This window comes from Euprymna scolopes, chromosome 13, assembly GCF_053919585.1.
Source record: "Euprymna scolopes isolate OS-2025 chromosome 13, ASM5391958v1, whole genome shotgun sequence".
Taxonomy (NCBI): Eukaryota; Metazoa; Mollusca; class Cephalopoda; order Sepiida; family Sepiolidae; genus Euprymna; species Euprymna scolopes.
The window spans coordinates 62,574,937-62,599,509 of NC_136494.1; positions in this window are offsets into that span (position 1 = coordinate 62,574,937).

Genomic DNA, 24,573 nt, shown 5'->3' on the forward strand with positions numbered 1-24,573 from the left:
AACAAGCTAATTATTTCACAATATTTGTATTTTTCGGAGTACTGTTCTTAGCTTCAGTGCTATTTTCACATATTACGATTGCTGTGACATCCAATCTTTTGAAAGTGTATCTTTTCGAACCCGGAAACAAGTTTGTTAAACTCGGGGAGTCGCATGGGATTTCGAAAGAATCCTTTATTTTATCTACGCGGGTAGCATACTTTTTCTATATTGTCTATGACTGGGTAGATGTCCTATGAAATTCACAATTGCTTCACAATTATATCATGAGTATCACCCACATTTAAGATTGTACTTTCCGCCTCCAGATAAGTTTCAATTACAAAGTTCTTTATCTGTTACGCCATGGATTTTTGCGGGTAAATCCAATATGGATCTTCTATGCTTTGAATTTATTCTTGTTTTAACTTATTATCATACATCAGTACTTATTACTGCAGATTACTATATATTTTTTTGAGTTCGGCAGGATACATTCGAAAGAGGTTGTAGGCTCCATCGGCCGAAACCTTATGAAAATAAATTAAAAACACGATCAGTAGTCCAGAATAATCTAAATAATACGAATTATGCAGTTCATTTCAAAAGTTCAGAAACAGAATTTATTTCAGTTGCTAACAAATAATAAATTTCCCGCCTTAAGTTGCATTCAATCTTTTTGGCCGCGATTCTATACGCTGCTGATAAGATTATTAGTCGTGTCTCTTAGTTTTTAAATTACAAGTTTTTTGATGATCACCTGTCAATCACCTATCATGCAAAACTAAACAAAACTCAGCAAAAGTCAAAAACAAACAAAGGATAGAAAAAGACTAGCAAGTTTCTATTAGAAATCAGTTGCAGTAAATATAAAAGCTGATCCTGTCTTTGATTTCGAAGTAGATTTTGGACTATCACATCTTATCACATGGAATACAACCGAACAACTACCGTACAATGTTGTTTTATATTAGTGTACTTAAACAGTATAAATTTATTAATTTCTAGTGCTTATCTCTATTATGACCTCGAATGGAGTTGAGTTTATGAAAACAGGTAACGTTTCGTGCAAGCTTTGAACCCAACACTAATTACCCGTGTTTTATATTCGAAATGCTATATATATATATGTATGTATATATATATATATATGTATATATATATGTATAGATAATCATGTGAATATATATTTTAAATGTTTGTTAATATTTTCTCTACGTACATATTTCATTTATTGAAGTAATAATTGGAATTATTCGTGATAATAACAATGATGATAATAATAATAACACTAATAATAATAATAATAATAATAATAATAATAATAATAATAATAATAATAATAATAATAATAATACAGAGATAACAGAGGATGAAGCAAAAGAAACAAAAATATATACGACGGTTTATGAACAAGGAAACAAACAAAGCTCCATTGATTAAGGAACCAAGAGCAGAAGAAATTAAAAACAGAAACAGAGAAGGTTAACAAGCACCTCCCACACATCACAGCATACACAAACACTGACCTAAACAATTTAATCTCCGCAGGTTCCAAGATGTTTAGTACGATGTTCAAAACAGACAAACAGCCAGGGAATAATGAACCGACAAAATCTGGATGGAAAATGAGATTAGAATTCGAAATCAACAAACATAAAAAGATACCAAAACGATAATCAGGAAGAAAGCGACGTGGAGAAAATTGAAAATTGGAAATGTGTATAGCAGGGAGAGGCTAACCAAGACACACGAAACCTGAACAAAAAATAGCAGTAAAAAACGGGAGACTGAGACGATATAGATACAAACCCGAAGAACGTAAGCAAAGCAGGACATTGGAAAATAATGAAAACCAATTCTACCAAAATGTGAACAGAGGAAAAGCAAAAACAGAATGACAAACCCCGACAGAAACAAAACTCTATTGGAGATATGGGAAAACGACAGGAACACAACGCAAATGCTGCATAGCTTTCAGACATGTATAAGGAGTAACAGCAAATAAGCAAGAAAACCATAAGAAAATGGACACCTGCAGGACACGACGTGATACATGCATACTGATTCCAAAAATCCATAACACTACACGAAAGACTAGCTAAAAACAAGAAGATGTATACAGGAAACAAATGTTCCAGATTGAATGACAACAGACATATCCACCCTGATACAGTAGGACATAAAGAAAGAAATTTCACCTAGTAACTATAGGCCTATCACGTGCTTATCCACGTTGTGAAAAATACCACCAGCACAACTGAGGGAAAAAAATCTACCACTCCCTGAATAACCGCGGACTTCTCACCGAGGAACAGAAACGATGCCAGAAACGAAAAAAGGCGAACACATGATCTGCTATATATAGATAAAAAATTCCTAAATGAGGTAAAAAAGGAGTAAAAATGTAACCATTGCATGGATCGGCTACAAAAAGGCGTACGAAAGGATCCCTCAAACATAGATAATATAAAGTTTAACAATATATAAAATACCAACCAGGATCAACAACGTGATCGAAAATGCAATGAAAACATGGAGACTGGAAGTGACACCTGATGGACAACACATAACAGAAATTAACATACAAAGACGCATCTTTCAAGGAGATCCACTATTATCATTGCTTTTCTTCATAGCCATGATGCCCCTGAACAATATACTTAGAAAGTTCCAAGCTGGATATAAGTTCTCTAATACAGAGGGAAAATGGACATGGACGACTTGAAATTTTTTGCAAGGATCCGACATGAACTAGAGACACTAATACACACTACTAGGATCTTCAACAAGGATATCCAAATGGAGTTTGGTATGGAAAGTACGCACTACTAGTTATAAGACAGGGAAAACTGGAGACTACAGAACGCGTGGAACTACCCAATCAAACGGAGATGATGGTCCTATGGAAAACAAGAAGCCTATAAACATTTGGGAATTCTGGAAGCAAACACTACCAAAGCAATAGAAATGAAAGAGAGAATCGGAAAGGAATACCTCGGGAGAACAAAAAAAACTTCTAGAAACAAAATTGTTTAGCAGAAACCTAATGAAAAGTGAAAATACATGGGCAGTAATACAAGTAATGTACTCAAGAATGTTCATAGGTGGACTAAAGAAGAACTGAGACAGCTCGATCTGAATATCAGTAAACTCATGGTCACGCACAATGCACTACACCCAAAGGCAAATTTTGACTCTGTCTACGTGAAAAGAAAAGAAAACGGAAGAGGAGTAGTTTGTATAAAAGACTGCGTGCATGACACAAGAAAGAATTAGAATAATACGTAACGCAGAAAACAGAAAGATTAATCATGGCAGCGAGAGACACTGAAACAAATCGACAAAACAGAAAACAGAGACAAAGGATGAGACGAGAAAAGTAAAACGGGGAAAACCACTACATGAATGATTCATAAGGATATCCAAAGAATACACTAAGGAAAACACTTGGACATGGATGCGAAAAGGACACATGAACCGAGAAACTGAATCCATAATTACCGCACCCCAAGATAAGAACAAACCACATCAAAGCAAAGATCGACAAAACACAAGAAAACAGCAAATGCAGACTCTGTGGAGAAAGAGAAGAAATGATAAACAATATAGTAAGATAATGCAGCAATCTGGTCCAAAATAAGGCAGTACACTTGGAATTAGGCAAACAACGGTATCTTGAACGCACAGGCAGATGGTACAAACATCAGCGGGAAACAGTACTTGAAATCGAGAATCACAAACTCCTACGTGATATAGACATGCATATAGACATGCGAACTGATACACCCATACAAGCTAGAAGACCGGATATCGTAATATATAATATAAATCTCATCTGTCTGTTCAAATATATGTATGTATGTATGTAGTGTGCCTAAAAATTTCGACGGATGCGACAGATCTTCGCGAGATCGGCATCGTTTTTTATGCTCGACCCTTCGGATGACAAATACCGAAAAATTGGCTAAAAATATTAATTCCTTAACTCTCAGCTGCGCACATTTCTACAGGGAGGGATCGCTTTTTTCGCCGATATTTTCGGAAGTACTCCCCTTTATTCGATTTAGCAGAGTTAATTTAAACCTACGTCACTTCCGAATTGGCGATGGACACAACGGCAAATGTTATATAGTCAGGTAGATTAGCACCAAAAACAGTCATATTACATAGCTGGGTGGAAGATATTCTTCTAATAACGGGATCAGATAAACACGTATAAATTGTATGTGTGTTATTTATTCAGAGGATATAATATCGACGTATATACTGAGTCATGTAGTATCAGAGAGTTATTACACAGATAACAGTTCATAATTACATAAGGTATCATTTTGTATAAGAATAATAATATATGCTTCATACCTTTCTATCGTCAAGAGTTTTATCTTTACTGATAAGATCTGCGTTGAAACAAGAAACGACCAACCATAACCAATTGAGACCTCTGGTTGTCCTTCTTTTGTTAAACCACAGAACCACACTTTATTTTTTTTACGTTGTCTGAAGTCATCTTATTCTTTACAGCCTCGCTTCCTGGCTTGAAGTACGCCTATTTACTCTCGTGACTAAACCTCAACTTTCGACTCTAAACTTCCCGACCACCTGACCTCAGTTCCGTTACATCATCATTTAAAAAGCCCACGTATCTCTTACGTGTGACCTTTCCACGTCTGCATCCCCAACGTTATTTTGTTTATTTAATCTAGTTAAATTGAGTGAACATCTTTAGTTTAAACCCATTGCTACACTTTATTCTATAAACATTACATAGCTCCCAATGTAAACTATTTTAAAAATATAATTTGATAGATAGATAAATAGATAGATAGAAAGATAGATCGATAATAACTAATTCATTTTTACCAATGTTAATTATCTAACAGAAAATATCAGGTAATTTTTTTCACATTCTTTTTCTCCTAAGCGGTACGGCTTCTAGCCTGCCTGCCTATTACCTTTTTTCTTTCTCAACACGGACTTCCTAACACCCGGGCAATTTTTTATTTGTTTATTTTTTTTAATTACATTTTCACCCCAAATAAGGCAAATTGCCACTTTGATGTAGGGGGCTACTATCAGGGGCAACAACTAGTTGGGTACTATGTAGGGATTTGGGCAGCCAGTTTTTGGGCAATGCTTGGCACTCAAGCTAGTAATTAATAAGAAAGACAATTCCTGCCAAATCGTAGACCTTCTGTTTCAGCTGACCCTAGGGTTAATATCAAAGAAAAGGTGAAACGGACCAAATACGCAAATCTAGCCAGAGATCAGAAACGGATATGAAAGATGAAGAAAATCAAAATAATAACTATAATAGGAACAATCTCGAAAAACTTTGAAAAATGTATGGGAAAAATTTGAATCAAAGAAAATGACTGAAAAAAAACAACGGACAACACTAATGAAAACAACTTATATATTAAAAAAAAAAACTTTGAATGCGGAGTCTAATACACATGATCCACGTGCGCGCTCCAGACTAATTGTTGCAAATCCAAAACATGAAGAAGCGTTACATGGAACCAAGAACATTGAAGCTGCATATCTATGAGTTCGCTATCCCCTCTTCCATTACCCCAGCATCGCACCCCCTCTAGAGTGATGCCAAAAAATCGAGAAGGATCAAGAAAGAACGAAAGATCGAGAAGAAAGCCGTGAGTAGACTTCGGCTGGACAAGTGCGAAGAGAACTAGGGCCTTGGGGGGCTTAATGCCACTTAAATCCCAGTTGAGACCAATGGTGGCTGCCAGCGAGAAATTAATGGTAAACGGCTGTGGCGAGAAGGCAAATTCATTTGCAAATGTTATCGGAAGAGGTGGAGAGTATAATCTAGGGAGATTTGTTGTCTCAATTGGTAAAATCGTAAAACGGTGTCAGTATTTAAAAACAGAAATCATAAAATCTTATGATTCTTAGAACACTAGGAACACCCCCCCTAAAAAATCGATACAAAATGAAAGAAATATGAATAAGCGAAACAACCGAGAAGATACAAGGGATAACAATAATCAAAACGGCTGAAATCCTAAGGAAAATCCTAACCGGTAACTTTGATCTTGCAAAAAAAATAATTAAAAAACAATTCAATCACAAGAAAACAATAAAAATTCGAACCCCCAAATGTCCTCTCCCAAAAAGTATCTCACGTAAAAACCGAAGAACAATCTTTCATATTTTGTTCATTTAATGCCTTCATGTCTTTGCTATTTACTAGTTCGAATTTATGCAATGTTTCAAATTTTGACAGGCTCTCAATAAGCTTTTTTTACAGTTGAAGACATAAATCGTCAGACAATGCTCTTTTACTTTTACACATCGTTCTACATCCATAAATACCCGCCTTCCACCTTTCCTTTTGACATATAACCTGTCGACACCACTCATTGGGTGAAGAGCTCCATTTATTGTCATCGGTTTCCTTGTGTTCATGTCCATATCTTTCAGTTCATTTTCTTTCCATTTATATTCGTCGTATATCAAAATATAGCTTCTGCCTATGTGTTTACTGTGTATATATTGTTATTTCGATTCAACCTTGACCTAAGAACTAAACGTTATCTTTTCTGGTATTCTTTTCTTATTATGTTCTTCATTTAAAATTCTTTTATTTTTATCAAATTTTACAATTCCAAAGTAGGCGTATCTTTCTTCTTCAACCTCTTTCCCTAGCATTTCCCCATTCAAAGGTTTTATTCTTTTTTACTTCCAACCATTTTTATTATTGTAATTTTAAGAAACCACACTTTTTCCTGCCAAATCCCATACCGTACAGTTTTACAAGCTAGTATTTGTTCTTCGCCTACAACTTTTAGGGATCATTAAATAAGAAATGGTTTAGCAGATACTCCCTATTTCTCCACTCCCAAAACTCATTTACCTTTCGTTATATAAACAGTAAGCGTACCACACGTAAGACAAACACTAATTGCGACAAGTTGTCCACCTGAACAATCCATCTTTTCACATGAACTTTCCCGAGATCGTTACAATTGTCATCCTTCTTTCCAAGAAATCTCGCATTCGCCGCTATACCATGGAAGCAGATCATATGCTTTGCGGCAATCTATCCATGGCATGCATAAATTTATGGATCTTCAATTACAGCCCGAAGTATTTTCATATCAACAAGTAACTGGTACTTAACACATCTACAACCTCGGTTCCATCCAGTTTGTTCTCCCGGTAAGATCTCTTGGTGTTCCAGATATTTGTATATCACATTTGTCAAAATGCCCGTCAGCAGTTTCCACATCAGTGGAAGGCAGGTGATATGGCGATAGTTATCAAACGCAGTGCCCTTTGAGTAATCCTTCTGGCAGAGCACGGTTCTTCCACGCGTGCTCTATTTACGAATTATTCTCCTGTCAACATTTCATCAATTTGAGAAGGTGGTAAAGTTTATAACTAATACCCCTGTACATCATTTCGACCGGAAGCTTTCCAATTTGGCATCTTCTCACATATCGTTCCATTGTTTGCTCACTTCCTCGCACACGTTCACTATATCTTTAGGTTGGATTTACTTACTTTGTATTTCATTCCTCACATCTTTAAGCCACAAAGCACTTTCATATTGTTTTTTCACTCTAAATATCACTCCAAAACTTTGTTCACTCTTCTGATATTGGTATTTAATTTACGTTGTTTGATCGATCAAGTTCGTCATAGAACTCCTACTGGTCCACACTAAATAACCTATTAACTTTGAACGGTTGGGCTATCTCTTCATACCTCTTCACTTTCACATTATTTTTGCTCGCATTTTTTGTTAGATCTCTTCTAGGACAGTTGCAATTCCCTTTCTTTTCACTCTCTACGTTTCATTCAGTCGTTCGGTTTTCTCTGTTTCGTTCGCACTCAATTGTCTTATCAAATTTGTTTTCAGGTTCTCATACTTTCTGATTCTTTTTTGTAATCTTTTATTCTTTACTTTTCTCATTAGTATATTTCTATTCTGACGTTCACATTTTTTCAATGTCAATTTTCCACACCACAAACACTTCCCGTTTTAATTAAATTATTTATTTCTGTGATAGTCTTGCATTTCACATATTTTATTACTTTATTTACACTTTCTGTCTGTACTTTCATTTTTCTCTCTAGTTTCTTAAATATGATCCCATCACTTCTTTTTCTTCCACCATAATCCTTTTCAGTCTTACAAAGAGCTCTCTCACTTCCTCAATTTCTTCAAGCAGCCCAATATAAAGTTCCCCGTGATTACAAATTACCTCTTCTTTTATTTCCTCTCTATTTTCTGCTATTTCATCCACATCTTCCACGACAGTATCTCTCCTTTACCAATTAATTTACACATAACATTCATTTATCGTGTCTTCCTCCATCACTTTTGCATTTATCTGTCTTTTATGACCTCCAATTCCAGCTCTGACACCCACACATTATACCTATCGCTCTTCCCTGATCATACCCGCGTTGTTCTGTTAATTCAAACATTTCTTGTAATCTCCATTCTCGAAATATATGTTTTCTGCACCCCCATCGTCGTCGTCGTCGTTCTCGTCGTCGTAGTTATTGTTATTGTTATAGTCATCATCATCGTCATCATCATCATCATCAGCATCATCATTATTATTATTATTATTATTATTATTATTATTATTATTATTATTATTGGCTCACATGGAGCTTTCACACAAGCCAACAAACGATCTGATTGGAAACCTGTGGTGTTCTCTGGAGGCTGAGTGACAACAAGTTTCCCCAGACATCCAGTTTTCTCCACCTCCTTCGATAGTATTTGCAAATGAATTTGCATCATCGCAATAGCCGCTTGCCATTGATTTCTCGCGGACAGTGGCCATCGGTTTATACTGGAATTTGAGTGGCACTAAGCCTCCCCAAATCCCAGTTCTATTTGCGCTTGCAAACCGAGGTCTGGCTGACGCTCTCTCCTCGGTCTTTCAGTCCTTCTTGGCCCTTCTCGGCTCTCTGGTGTCACTTTTTTATTGGGAGGAGCGGTGGTAAAACTATGGGTAGATGCATGATGGGGGTATAGAACTTTTAGATATGCAATAAAGTTTAGTCGTTATATTCTCTTCTCCGCATTCAAGGGTTTTCCTTAATATTTCAGTTGTTTTCATTATCGTTAGTCGCTGTACTTTTGCAGTTATTCCTCTGATTCCAATTTCTGACATTCTTTGTGCGAAGTTTTTCGGAATTGGTCTAAGTGCTTCTACTATTATCGGTACTATTTTGATTTTTTTCATCGTCCAAATCCCTTTTAACTTTATGGCTAGCTCTGTGTATTTGCTTCGTTTCTCCTCAGCTCGGACAGCAAAGTATATGATTTTACAGAATTTTTCTTTCTTGTTAATTATTACGACAACTGGTCTTCTGGCTTAGATGGGTTTGTTCGTCTGTATGTCCATGTCCCATTGGATTTTGTGGTTCTCGTTTTCGAGTGCTGTTGTGGGTTTATGCTTGTACCATTTGTCTGTACGCTCCAAATGAAGTCGTTTGCACAATTCCCAGTGTCCCGCCTTCACCAATTGATCATGCCTGTTTTTGTATTCCTTTTGGGCCAGTTTGCTGCATTCACTTAATATATGGTTTATCGTTTCGTCTCTTTGTACACAGAGTCTGAATTTGCTATTTTCTTGTGTTTTATAGATCTTTGCTTTAATATGGTTGGTTCTTATCGAGTTATCTTGTGCTGCAGCTATTAGAGATTCATTTTCTTGGTTTATATGCCCTTTTCGTTATTCTTATGAATCTTCCGTGGAGTTGGTTCTCTTCCCACTTTTATTTTCTCGTTTTGTAATTTGTCTATCTGTTTTCTGTTTTGTTGTTTTTTCAGTGGCTTTCGCTGCCATAATTATCTTTTCAGTGTTTTGCATTATGTATTTTCTAGTTCTTTTTTCGTGTCCTTAACACATACTTCTATACAGATCAGTCCTCTCTCGCCGTCTTTCCTTTTCACGAAGAGCCTGTCAATATTGTCTTTTGGTTGTAGTGTATTACGGATAGTCATGAGTTTCCTGGTTTTCTGGTCGAGTTGCCTCAGTTCTTATTTTGTCCCCCCTGTAAACGGCTCAGAGTATCTTATCAGTGATACTGCCCATGTAGTTATACCTTTTATTAGGTTTCTGCTATATAATTTCGTTTCCTGGAGTTTTCTTGTTCTCCTGAGGTATCCCTTTCCAATTTTCTTGTTCATTTCTGTTTCTCTGATGGTGTCCGCTTCCAGAATTCCCAAGTATTTATAGTCGTCTTGTTTCCCTAGTGCCCTCATTTCTGTTTGGTCGGGTAGTTCCATGCCTTCTCTAGTTTCCAGTTTGTCCTTTCTTATAACTAGTTGTGCGCACTTTTCCATTCCACATTCCATTTGGATATCTTGGCTGAAGATCTTAGTAGTGTGAATTAGTGTCTCTAGCTCCGTTTCAGTCCTTGCAAAAGGTTTCAGATCGTCCATGTACATCAGGTGGTTCATTTTTCCCTCTATATTGGAGAACATGTATGGAGCTTGGCACTTTCTCAGAATACTGTTCAAGGGCATCATGGCTATGATGAACAGTAGTGGTTAACAGTAGTGATGATTGAAGATGCCTCTTTGTATGTAAATTTGTGTAATTTGTTGCCCATCAGCTGTCAATTCTAGTCTCCATGTTTTCATTGCATTTTCTATTACATTGGTGATCCCGCTTGGTATTTTATACATGTTTAGGCATTCTAATAGCCATGCTTGGGGGATCAAGTCGTACGCTTTTTTGTAGCCGATCCATGTCATGCCTATATTTTTACTCCTTTTTTGTTACCTCATTTAGATTTTTTTACCTATGTATAGCAGGCATGTGTTCCTCTGTTTCTTTTTTGGCATCCTTTCTGCTCATCGGGGATGAGTTCACGGTTATTCAGGGAGTGGGAGATTTGTTTCCTCAGTTGTGCTGTCAGTATCTCCGACATAGCTGATAAGCACGTGATAGGCCTATAGTTGCTAGGGTCGGTTCCTTTCTTCGTGTCCTTCTTTTGTCACCCAGTCTGGTACGCTTGCTTCCTGTATACATCTTCTCAGGTTTTGGGATAGTCTTTCTTGTAAGGTTGTGAATTTTTTGAACCAGTATGCATGTATCCCGTCGTGAATTGGTGCTCTCCAGTTTGCCATTTTTCGTATGGTTTTATTTAGGGTTTGATTGCTGATTTCACTCCCTGCTCCTTCTTCTATTTGTTGTAACTCTTCTTTCATGTCTTTCAGCTATTCGGCATTTGTATTGTGATCTCGTCGCTCTTCCCATATATTACTCCAGTGGAGTTTTGTTTCTGTCGGATTTGGTTGTTCTATTTTTGTTTTTCCTCCGTTCACATTTTGGTAGAATTAGCTTTCATTAGTTTCAAATGTTCTGCTTTGTTTGCATTGTTCAGATTTATATCTATATCGTCTCAATCTCGCTTCTTTTGCTTTTATTTTTTGGTCCAATTCTTCATGTTTCTTGTTTAGCCTCTCCCTGCCAGTTACATTTCCAATATTCCGTTTTCTCCACATTGCTTTCTTCCTGCTGATCATTTTACTTTCTTTTTTATGTTTGTGTATTTGAGTTTCTAGTCTTATTTCCCATCCAAGTGTTGTCGGTCCGCTTGTCCCAGGTTGTATTTTTTTCTGATTTGAGATTCATACTTACCATTTTAGTGTCTGCGTAAACCAGGGAGTTTAAGTCTGTGATTGTATTTGTTGGGATGTGTGGAAGGAGCTTGTTAACCTTCTCTTTGTCTGTTTTTAATTTCTTCTGCACTTGGTTCCTTAACGATGGGAGCTTTGTTCTTTCCTTGTTCGTCAGATGGTTTTATTTTCTTTATTTGCTTCATTCTCTGTTAGTTCTGTTTCATTGTTCTCGGTTTCCACGTTTGTAGACTTCCTTCTTAGTTGGCCCTCGGCCTCTGGTGTTTTTACTTGTGAGGCTTCAACTTGTGGGGTTTCTCTACGTGCGGTTTCGTTGGGGGATGCTTATTGTTCAGTTTCACAATTTATTTTTTGCTGAATTTCAGTTAGTTCTAGTTTAGAGAGCCAAGCTTTCTTGAGTATCAGTCTTGCTTGGTCAGCAATTTTTGTTCTGTCGTATGGTAGTCACAGGACAGGTCCCATAGTTATTTCATTCGTTTCCAATAACCTCTATATCTATATTTAGGATGACTTCTATAATAGCATTACATAACGAGTCTATTCTCTTTTGTCGACCATTTCTTTCTTCGTTATTTTTTCTCATTTTGATGGTTATCATGGCTTTGATGTGTTTGTACGGTATCATTTTGTTCCCTGAAATTACAGGATATACTTACCTGTTCAGCGTCCATGTTATTTAAGTTTCTGCAACAAGAAAGTTGGCCAGCATTCGCAGGATGACGACCGGGTCCCCCATGCTGGCTACTGAAGGAGCACCTGCCGATCATGACACCCAGATCTTTCTTCTGAGTCGCATGGTTTGGATAATTTGTAATTGACATTTTTCATATTTTGGTGTTTGTGACAGTACCGAGCCCAGAATTGTTTTACTGTGGTTCTGACGCAGGAATAGTGTAAAGCTCCCATGTATACAAGAGGTATTATTATTATCATTATTATTATTATTATTATTATTATTATTATTATTATTATTATTGAAGCTGTTTTAATGTCTTTCTGATTAGTCGGACGTCGATAAAAAAAGGAATAATCTCTATTTGGTCCGTTATAAATAGTTGCTAGCGTTGTATGTAGCGCCTAGTGTAAAGAAGATTATAATCGTAATGCAAAAAGAGACACGGGGTATCTTAAAAAAATTCCAATATCTGAAGTTTTATGTTTTCGAACAAACTGTGTATTAAATATTCAATATAGACAATAAAAGACAGATAATGGAAAAATGTCGTCATCTTACATTTAAATTTCGTAGTTGGAGTCTGCTTTCTTGCCTGAATTGATACGGCATATTTTATTAAAAAAGAAATAGTAAATTAGCAATTAATAATGATACATATATATGTATATATATATATATATATATATATATATACACTCTGATTTTATATAACAAACATAAAGTATTATTGTCACATCTTGTAATTTGTTGCTAGAAGTACTCTTTTGTGATTTGAGACTAGAAATCGATTTTTCTTATTGATAAGATAACATTTTCTTTTCACTTTTTACAGATCCTTTTTACGAAAGATACATTTATTATTAAATCTGCTTCTATTGAAATTACAACACCTGCCTGGAACTTTTTAACAATCTATATCGTGTAAAGACACATGTTATTACCACAGCGAATTAGTATAATAACTTATTTTTATTAAATATGCGCCTAACAATAAAGGGGATTCTCATAAATGAAGTTTTTTACAATTATTTTCATCATTTTCCACATTACCACATGGTTATATACTGGCAAACGGCAACATTGTAATCTTAAAATACTCTCTCATAAATCAATTTAATACATTCTCTTTATCATTTTTGGTCGTCCGTAATGTTTGCATCTAAATAAATTGACATCACGTTTTTGTCACTGACGCCTAAATCAGCAGCATTTCTTATTTTCACTGTTCTTTCACCGCCACATAACATATCACGTCAAAGTGTAGTATGTGCGCACATCTCGTTTTTTTCCCAAAGCGAACTCAACCGTTTTAAAACCGGATAACTTTTATGCAGCACAAATGTATTAATTTGCATACGAATAGCGTTAATTCGCGTGATTATATCCTCGATTGGTTTATAGCCGTGTTTAGTAATGATTGATTTATAAAATAAACACTCATCTACTATGAAGCTTATGATATTCTTTCATCTTTGTTAGTTCTTTTTCATTGTTCTCGGTTTCCACGTTTGTAGACTTCGTTCTTTGTGGGTCCTCGGCCTTTGATGTTTTTACTTGTGAGGCTTCAACTTGTGGCGTTTCTCTACGTGCGGTTTCGTTGGAGGATGCTTCTTGTTCAGTTTCAGCAATTATTCTTCTCTGAATTTCTGTTAGTTCTAGTTTAGAGAGCCAAGCTTTCTTGAGTATCAGTCTTGCTTGGTCAGCAATTTTTGTTCTGTCGTATGGTAGTCACTGGACAGTTCCCATAGTTCTTTCATTCGTTTCCGATAACCTCTATATCTATATTTAGGATGACTTCTATAATAACATTCCATAACGAGTCTATTCTCTTTTGTCGTCCATTTCTTTCTTCAGGTTTTTTTTTCATTTTGATGGTTATCATGACTGTGCTGTGTTTGTTCGGTATCATATTGTTCCCTGAAATTAGAGAATATACTTACCTGTTCAGCGTCCATGTTATTTAAGTTTCTGCAACTATAAAGTTGGCCAACCTTCGCAATATGACGACCGGGTCCCCCATGCTGGCTACCGAAGGAGCACCTGCCGATCATGACACCCAGATCTTTTTTCTGAGCCCAATGGTTTGGATAATTTGTAATTGACATTTTTCATATTTTGGTGTGCTTACATTTATAGAATTCTCAAATAAATAAACAATTCAGTGTCGATTATTAGGAAATATTTTTACTGTATCACTAATATAAATCTAATAGATAATATTTGCTTTCTGAGATGGGAAATCTGATGTCTAGTCTGTCATATGTTTTCAATTAAGTAATATTGTAATTTTTTTAAGTAGTTTCTATGAATACTGATATATCTAATCAACTTTAATTCAGGGGCTTTCCTATATTTACCTTAATTTAATTTTATTCTATTAAAATTCCATCTCTTAAACATATTGGTATAACATCATAAATGTCAGCTTTGTGTTTCCCGCATCATTACCTTCGAATAATTGTAATAACTTGAAAAATGAAAGGATCTTCATAATGAGAAAATAAGTAAGAGTTGTAATCGATTAAAGCAACTCAATTAAATTCAGTAAACTGTGTTTAACTTAATCTCTGTAAAATGGCGTCTCGATGTCTGGCGATACGGTAAAAAAATCTTAATTGGATGCAATACAAGACTTAACTATAACATTATACATAAAACTATCCATGCATTGTCAAATTTTGAAACCTTATAATATGACCTTCAGATATTCAGTAGTAGAATGGAGCCGTAAATGGTGGGTGATTATAATGCTTCTAATATTTAGCTTTTTTTGCACGTACAAAAACACTAGCAACCACCGATTGCTATTACAAAAAAAATCCTTCTTATAAGCTCATTCTTTAAATCTCTGGAGTAATATGCGCAAACACCATGGTGTAGAACAAGTATATTGGAAGCTCGTAAAAGCTGTGACAATGAATGTGGGCTTTCTCTATCGTGATAGGAAATTATACTTCTTACATATCAACCATTTGCTTATGCATGAAGTAATATTACCGCACTTTAGCTAGTGTATTTACCACTATTTGGTCACTTTTACACCAAGTACAAATAAATCTTTCAAATCTAATGCACCTCGCACTATCGACCGATTTCAGAACTCTGTCCAACAGCCGCAATGTTGAATCCCCGCTGTGCCTGTTTTCATGCACTTTAACTGAATGCACTCTGATGAACTGATAGCAAGTGTGCTTCCTCGAGGTACATGTTCTTACCAACATGGTAAGCAGCAACATCCCACCCATTCAAATTCTCGACACCAAGTCGTAGCTTCATTGCTCAAAATCATATAATTCTTCAAAATGGCTGCATGGATAGCCAACAGTGATCACACCAGAGATTCCCCATTAAGTGGCAAATTTCTCTTCCTGCGGAACAGTATGCAAATGACACTGCTATATAGTTCAGAGTAGAAATGTTAGCACATGTTCCCACAGGGAACTTTTATAGCAACCATTAGTCTCCCGACTGGTTTACTTTTATGTGTGCAGCTGTAATAGCTCAACGACAGCATGCATTCTACATATATATCTAATAAAATTTCGGTACGAATAGACAAAAGTATATAGAAGGTAGAAATTACTCTAAAAGTGAAAAATCCGCAGGCAGGAGGAGGCATACCGACATCACTAGAAAACGCATCAAGTAGCTTAAATAAGAGACTCGCAATTTCTGGAAAATACAGAAAAGTGTAATAAATAATAAGCAATCTATAATTACCTACTATTCAACAACCACAACATTAGTTTACCGGAAACCGGTTCGGCTCTAATTCCACTTTAGACAAATAAAACTTCTTCCCAAAAGCCTAATTAGATAATTTGAAAATTACTGTTTTTCATGTGTGATATCAACAAAACTAGACACATTGAAGGCGTGTGATCCTAATCTAATCTGTGCTGTACTATATTAAAAATGATATGGTGAGTTTTCCCAGATCTCTTCAAACTCCTCAACAAATTGCTTACCGAATCTTGCTTTCGGAACCGCTGTAAAATTGATACTGTACTATCAGATTTATGATAAACACCCTAATCCACTCATTCATCGTCCCATTTGCCTTATACCTCTTTCCGCATAAAATATGAGCCATATATCAATTAAGCACTAATCCACTACCCCAGAAAAATTATTTCGCACCAACACTATAGATTCGGGAGAGCTTGTTCTACAACATATCTTGACTAATCTCTGAACGTATACACCACTCACACAATAAGGCACGAGAGGGATGGGCAGTAACCTTAGATATATTTGCGATTTTGAGAGGTTCTGCCACGAAAGTTTGTTTAATGAAATGAAAGCATACCCTATTACTAGATGACTACTAAATATATTCAATCCTTTTTGACAATATACAAATTCATATTGTTCTCTATGGTCGTACGTCAAAACAATACGAAATACATGTGGGTGTGCTAAACGGGTTGATTTTTGAATATTTATTATACGTGATATTCATTATCCACCTAACTGATAAAAGTGTTTCAAGGGTAGTATATTTTCTGATTACACGACGCTTTATAGACACGAAGTGAAAACAAATAAGCACGTATCTAAAGCAATGGATGAAACATGAGAAGAAGACTTCCAGTTTTTAGTAAAATGGGAACATAGATACATGGTTATATTCAACGCTTCCGAGATGAAGTTTATCTTCTTAAACAATTACAAAGAGCAGTCTCGATCACTGATTGTCATGGCAAATAATACGCTGCAAGAAACCTCTTCAACAATACTTCTTGGCTTTATAATTACTGGTCGCATAATCTGGAACCAATACATTTACAATACGGCTGTGGCAAATAAGGTTGTTCTTTTCTACCGTCCTAAACAGTTACTCGCACTTGAGTGTATCTTATATCTCGACAAAACGACTATTCCCTACTGGATTAAGTAGTGTTGTCACATCTGGACTCGTTCATCTGCTTCCTCTGTTATTTTTCTTATTCAGCTGCTTAAAAAAGTATCTTACTTAATAGGTTCTGCTCTATAACAAACATCCAACCGCTGCTTTTCTGATTGGACAGACATGCACAAATGCAAGCATTATGTGAACAGATATCTTGCTGCGCACCCCCTTACATTTTGGTCATGTGGATTTGGCACGAAATAGTAGTCGTTTCGTTCAAATGGCATTGGGCATAGTTTAGCTCAAAAAACGGTAGGATTAAAATTCCACACATACATAGATTAATCGATAGATAAATATAATTCTCCCTCTCTCTCTCTCTCTCTCTCTCTCTCTCTCTCTCTATATATATATATATATATATATATATATATATATATATATATATATATATATAATGAAATATTACTTAGATTTAAGATTACCAAGGAAATCCAAAATAGCAAACTCAAAGTATATTATAAATAGTAAAGATTTATTATTATTATTATTATTATTATTATTATTAGTAGTAGTAGTAGTAGTAGTAGTAGTAGTAGTAGTAGTAGTAGTAATGAAATATCTTCCAGTAACGCGATTTTCTTTGGATTTTTACTTCTGGATACTGAATTTTAACGTATTTTCTTTGATTTTATCGTTATTAGATAGCCTACTTTTTATCCGATCAAGCATTCACGTGAAACCATTTTTCTTCCCCCCTCCATTCCCTGTGCTTCACTATATATTTTTTTAATTTTTACCAAGTAAGCTCGATGGCTTACTTGTATTTTCATTAAATACTCTGCAAGTAAAATCTGATTCCTCATTTTCCTAATTCCTTCCTTGTGATGAGAAGAAATATATTTCTCTCGAAACTACGCGGATTAAACGCAACCCACTTAATTTGTGTTTCCTTTTTTTGAAAATGAAATATGTTTCGTAACTCTTCTTAAAGTGTTTTAACATGTTTTATTAATTATTTATTCTAACATATACATATATACATATATATGCATATATATATACATATATACATATATAACGGAGAGATGTATAGAGAAAGTGATATATAGATAGATAGATAGATGGATAGATCAAGAGCGATTGAAAGCGGATAAATTGATGGATTAATAAAAAATATAGTTATAGCGTCAAAGTTGATTGATAAATTGGCAATCATCTGTTGTTCGTAATTTCGTTGTTTTTTAATGCCATTTTCAACATATTCCCAGGCTTAACTATCTTAAAATGTATTTGTTTTTCAACTTATGATTTTATCTTTTTATTATTTGACACTAGAGAATTTTCTAAGAATATGTTTTTAAACGATCAATACTTACCAGCTTAAAATATCTCAGCATTCGTATTTTATAACTATTTTTTGGGAGAATGTTCTATAGAATTTTTTGCTGCAGTGGAAAAGTATTATGAATGCTTAAAGTCAGACGAAAAGAAAAAAAAATTATAAAAATATATCTAATGCATAAGTAATGTTTTCTTTATATAACGAAAAAACGTAAAAATATGAGATCTACACGAAACATATATAATACTCAGACAGATGACGTCATTTCCGGTGGATTCAATAAATAAAGGAAAAAGATACAACTTTAACAGACTATACATATCTAGAAGAAAAATCAAACTTAGAATTATATAAAAATAAACACTAAACAAAACTGAAGATAAAGTTAAATAATACATTTTTTTTTTCAAATTGAAGAACAAAACACCCGGAAATAAAAGTAATATAAAAATGTCTTAGTTTTTTTCATAAAAAAGAAACAAAAATTGTTGTTGATCAAGACAAGTACAAATTCATATTATTTATGCTGACTTCTTTTATGCTTATTTATGTTTATGTTTGGCTTTTATCGAAGGAAATATATAGTTCATTGTTTGGGGTTTGTCTTTATGTTGGAAAAGAAAACGATGTATTATCTGCCAGAACTGTAAAGTTTAAATATAAATTTTACTTGTGTTACTTTAGCTTACGTGAAATCATGTAATACTTTCATTAATGAAAACAAGAAATCTTTTCCCTGAAACGTAAAGGAACAATTGTAAAATTAACTATATTTATAGATGGAAATCTGCATATAAACACGCAAGACATTTTTACGGTTCATTTAGTGTTTTACATGCTTTTACTGTTGACAAACACGGAGATAAAAGGGAATTCTAAAGACAAGCAATTGGATGAAATAATAACACAACTCCTTATGATTTTGAGTTCCTTCAATTCTATAAAATAAACCCTTACAATGAATATTGCCTTAAATAATGTAATTCTTACAACCTAAAAGTTATAAGCCTTTGATAACACATTCAACTCTTAATATATGTAGTAGGTCGGAGAAAAATTTAGTAGCTGTGAGGTGGTGGACTAGGGCTTGATTATTTATGGACTCAGATATTTTGGCGAAAAGAGGGAGGAGTATAATGGGCCGACAATTTAATGGATCAGCTATTTCGCTAGAATTCTAGTAAAGTAGTATCACAGTTTTCCATCATTCAGGAAGGCAATATTCGTTAAGGAATTATTTGAACAGTTTGCAAAAAACTGGAGCAACCTAAGCGGAGCAGATGCTTTGGAGTATCTAGCTTTTTAAGATATTATGTACTTCGGACAGGGGTGATTTTTAGATCATCTAGTTTTGTTTCTGTCCGCAGATAAAAATCTAGGAAGGAGTGGTTTGCTGGGTTCAAAGTAGAATTTGCGTCAAACCGACGGGCAAACAGATTAGCCTTCTAGGTTGCCGTGCAAAAGAATTCAAGATTTTAACATATTGAGGATGTGTTGATTGCCCATTATTTTACACGAATTCCTATTTTTTTGAGAGGGGGATAATCTTTCTATGCTGTAGCTACTTTCCTTCTTATAATTACTTCAAGCTTCTATAAATTTATGTATATCTGTAGTTGATTTATTCTAACAAATAAGCGATATGCATGCTGCTTTTGAGCAATGGCAGCTGCACAAGTAGAAGTAAATTATTCGGGAGAGTGGTGACTGCTATAAAACGCATGTGTGGGAACATGTGCTTCAATTGCTGCTTTCAGCCTTCAGTGGCCTTATATGCGCACTGTTCCGTATAGAAGGGAAATATTTTTATCTATTGAGAATTTTAAATGGAATCGCAGTCAGCCTTATTGTAGTACCTAGTCGTTCGGACCAGTGGCTTTTCAACTTCGGGTCGAGAGCTTATGGTGATATCTATCCTTAACACAGCGTGATCAGCATTACAGAGAGGGCAATGGGCATGTATTACATAATCCTCAGAAATTATTGTCAGAAATAGATTCAGAAGTAGAGTTTGTTGGTGCTGACGATCCAAGAGACGGGACGGGAACGCTACTGATTGTGTAAAGGAATGGGATACAGAATAATTATGCCTAATGCTATCAACTGTGTCAGTGTAGTTAAAGAGGCCAAGCCAATTACTGTGGTGGAAATTAAATCAACAAATACATGTACTTATGTGTTAGTGTCTATTGAGAGTGCTACATCTATGCTGTTGGAGACGTGATTGGTTTGATTACAGTCTTGGTTGGGGGAGAGCGATAAAGAACATATAAGTAGCTAACGTTATGTTGTAGAGTAGTTTATACAGTCACATGGAACACTCAATGTCCCGCAGTTCCACCATGTCACATTTGTTATAATTCTGTTCAGTGATGCTGGTCGTATTATATTACGATGCAGCTAGACTGACAGACAATATGTCAATTATAATATAATGTGATTTTCTCTCAATTTCGATATAATCACATATGCTCCAGTAAGAGTGTTTCCTGTACAATTCCGTGCGTGAAAAGCAAATGGTGTTGAAAAAGCGGATGTCCAATGCATCTCTGCCTCATCCCTTTCCGTTGTGTTAAAATGAGGAAAGCGTTTTATCGAAAGGATGCAACGATTAACTCAAAAGCTGACCTTGGCTAACAGGAAAGCAATGCAACGAATATAATTCGTAAACAGCTGTAATTCGGATTTACCAGTTATTTTAAACATGTCCCGCTTAAAAGTACAAGACAAATTGTCGAACTAGTACAAGCATGTTTCCCAGGAATAGTTTTTTTTTAAGCTTTTACAAAAGGAAGTCGCACAACCATTTTTGAGATCATTAAATGTCAAGGTTTTCAGAACAAAGTCACGTAGTTCAGAAATTATTCTGTGGTGCACGGGACGGCAATGTGTAACGTGAGAAACGAAAAAAGATGAAATACAATGTACCAGCCAACGAATATCTATTACTAACTCCGTTGGTAGGTGAGTCCATAGTTTTTTTTTTATTCTCTTGCTCGGACTATTAATGCGGAACTGCCTTTCTTGCAGACAGCAACACTTTTAAGTAGGATGCCAACAACTATGTTTTGATCTAATTAAATAAATTCAATTATTTCTCAGTTCTATTCCATCATCTAGCTGACAATTATATTTTAACGCAAACCCTCGAGTAATTTTTTATTGACCTAATTATGTGGTTAACCATTGCTATATAAATAAAAATATATATTCGGAGAAAATATTTGAGATTTTACTCAAGTAAAAATCGGCGTAAATTTCCCGATTCGTGGCAACTGGAAGGCTCAATTTTCATTATCTACTAAATCAAAGAAGAAGCTAGTGCTATACTTTTCCAAAGATCACCGTACTATCTATGAGCCGTGCTACAATGTTGGATATTTCGCGAAGAATTTGGTAATATTCAACTGAGGAATACACTTCGATCTTCCGACTAATTAGCAAGCATTTACACCAGTATGCAAAACATTGACGTAGGATTAGCTTCTGTCAAAATAGATATATGAGCATATATTCAAATCCATCTGTTAGCTTCTCTACATATGCTTGTGTTCTTACATATTGAACGACGTACACAATTTATTCAGGTAAAATGCATTGAATGATGAAATCCCACAAATATAATTGGCTATAGGCGATCGGTTCAAGAAAACTCTTCATTTATGAATACTATAAATAATAAATTGAAAGATTGAATAAACAATTACACAGTATTGTATAATCGGTTATTTCATAGATCTTGCATTAAAAAGAACAAGCCACGCATGAACGGGCCTGTGGTGCTGCATGCGAGAGGACGCCACAAAAATAGTGAAGAAATGATGAATGTGAGAAGTGTGAATTGCCAACTTTGTCTTCACATTTTCGCAAAGTTTCAGAAAATCTAATGGATAGGACAAATGTTATGGGGTAAAAAGTGTCGTTTTTGTCATTCTTGGGCATTTGTTACCTTATTTGAGCTTTGGGGAACGCAGAATCCCAGTGGAAATGCACACACGGTGAAGTTCCATGATTTTAGACATGTATGTTTGAATTCAGCACCATGGAAAACCACTATATTGACAATCAGATAAAGATTTTGAGTAATATGAAAAAAGAAAAAAAAAAGAGCTCCAAACAGGGATGTTTTTTAGCCCTAAAATCATAGAGGGATGCGACTCAGAATTTTGCCCGGGTCACCCATACTGAATTAATATTAAGAACAATGGCATCAACATTGTGACCAAGTTTCAGGAAAATCTAATGGATGGATTAAACCCTATGAGACAAAAAGTGTCATTTTTGCGATTTGGGGGCATTTTTTTTTACCTATTTTGAACCCTTGAGGACGATGAATCCCAGTGTAAATGGATAACGGTGCAGTTCCAGGCCTTAACACATGTATAATATAGTTTACCACCGTAAAAAAACTCTATATAGTCAGACATATAAAGTTTTTGTTGAGAATTATCAACAAAGCCACCAAAAGGGGCATTTTTAGCACTAAAAGTCTCCGAAGACTCGAACCAGAATTTTGCCAGGGTCACCCCTAATGGATTTATATAAAGGACAATATGTTCCACATTTTGGTCAAGTTTCAGAAAAATATAATAATAGATCAATAGTTATGGGTCAAAATGTGTCATTTTCGGCCATTAAGGACCTTTTTTTTTACCTCTTTTTAACCCCTGGGCATGCAACAGGTATATCGCAGAATTGCTTTTTTTTACTGCTCATTTATTTAATAGAAATAGAATCTTTGTCAAAATTCTAGCAAAAACTTTCTGACGGTTACCTGGCAATCATCCGGAATAACGAACGCACGGACACACGGACGCACGGACTCACGAACATTGACGGACGCATAAACGGACACACTGACGCCACTGAAAACATAGGTCTCTCTCCGATGAATTCAGGGACCAAAAATAATTTATAATAAATACAGAATGAACACCCAGGAAAGGAAAAACCTATTATTTTCAGCTTCTATAAACATATTGTTAATATAGTTTGTTTCCTCAAAGTGTGTTTATGCATGTTTTGATTACATATAATGCATATAAAAATCGTCATTGGTTTTAAAAATAAATTGTTTTTACATCCAATTAAATTGATTTCATTTACAAGAGTTTTTAGGGTTTTTTCGGAATATCTTCATTAGTCTTTTTCCCAATTGTTCTTTTTCGTATTGCATGTGATTTAATCGCATCTGCTCTGATTTGTATACTTTCTACCACATTCGCTATTGCCTTTATATCTATCCATCTTCCTATATGTATCTCTTTATATCTCTTTGTCTGTATACACAAAACCGTAGATGTGTGTATGTCTGTATGTAAATGTTTAACAAGTTAATTCTTAAATACCAACATATTATATATATATTTATATATATATATATATATGTTTGTATGTATGTATATAAGTAACCTTGTATATGTACAAAATTTATCTACTAAACTTTACTCTGAATATTGTGTTTACAAACTTGAACCTTCATGTATAGTGTATTTAGTGTATTTAGATCTCGTGGCCACTTTAAATTGTTCTTTTAGAGTATACCAGCAGCTCAGCCAGGCATTGCTTGGGTCCTAAGTACTGTTCATTACTTTATGTTTACATTTATATATATATATTAAAAAGTTTGACTCGTGTTCAGGTAACCTACATCTAAAATTTCAATTGTTTAGACCCAAAGTTAGCGGAGAAGATTTGTAGGGTCAACTTTTTCAACTTAAACCTCTTCGAACTAAATTATCGCCCAAAACCTTATTAATAGACTTGCTACATGTGTTTATGACCTTTTATGTAAAATTTAATATGTTTAGATCTAGAATTGCCTGAATAGAGACCGCAAAGGTCTAATCTTTTAAACTTGGACAGCTTGGCAGCCAAATTCTCGGGTAAAAATTAATTAAAATGCTTGCCCTATCTGAATACACCTTAAGTAAAATTTCAAATGTTTACACAAAAAATTGGCTGAGTAATTTGGTAGAAACCGCAGAGGTCAATTTTTCTTTGACTCCGATAATGACCCCCTTACCATTTATTACTTGCTGCCTAATCAAATTAAAATGGTTGATCCATATTATAGGAAT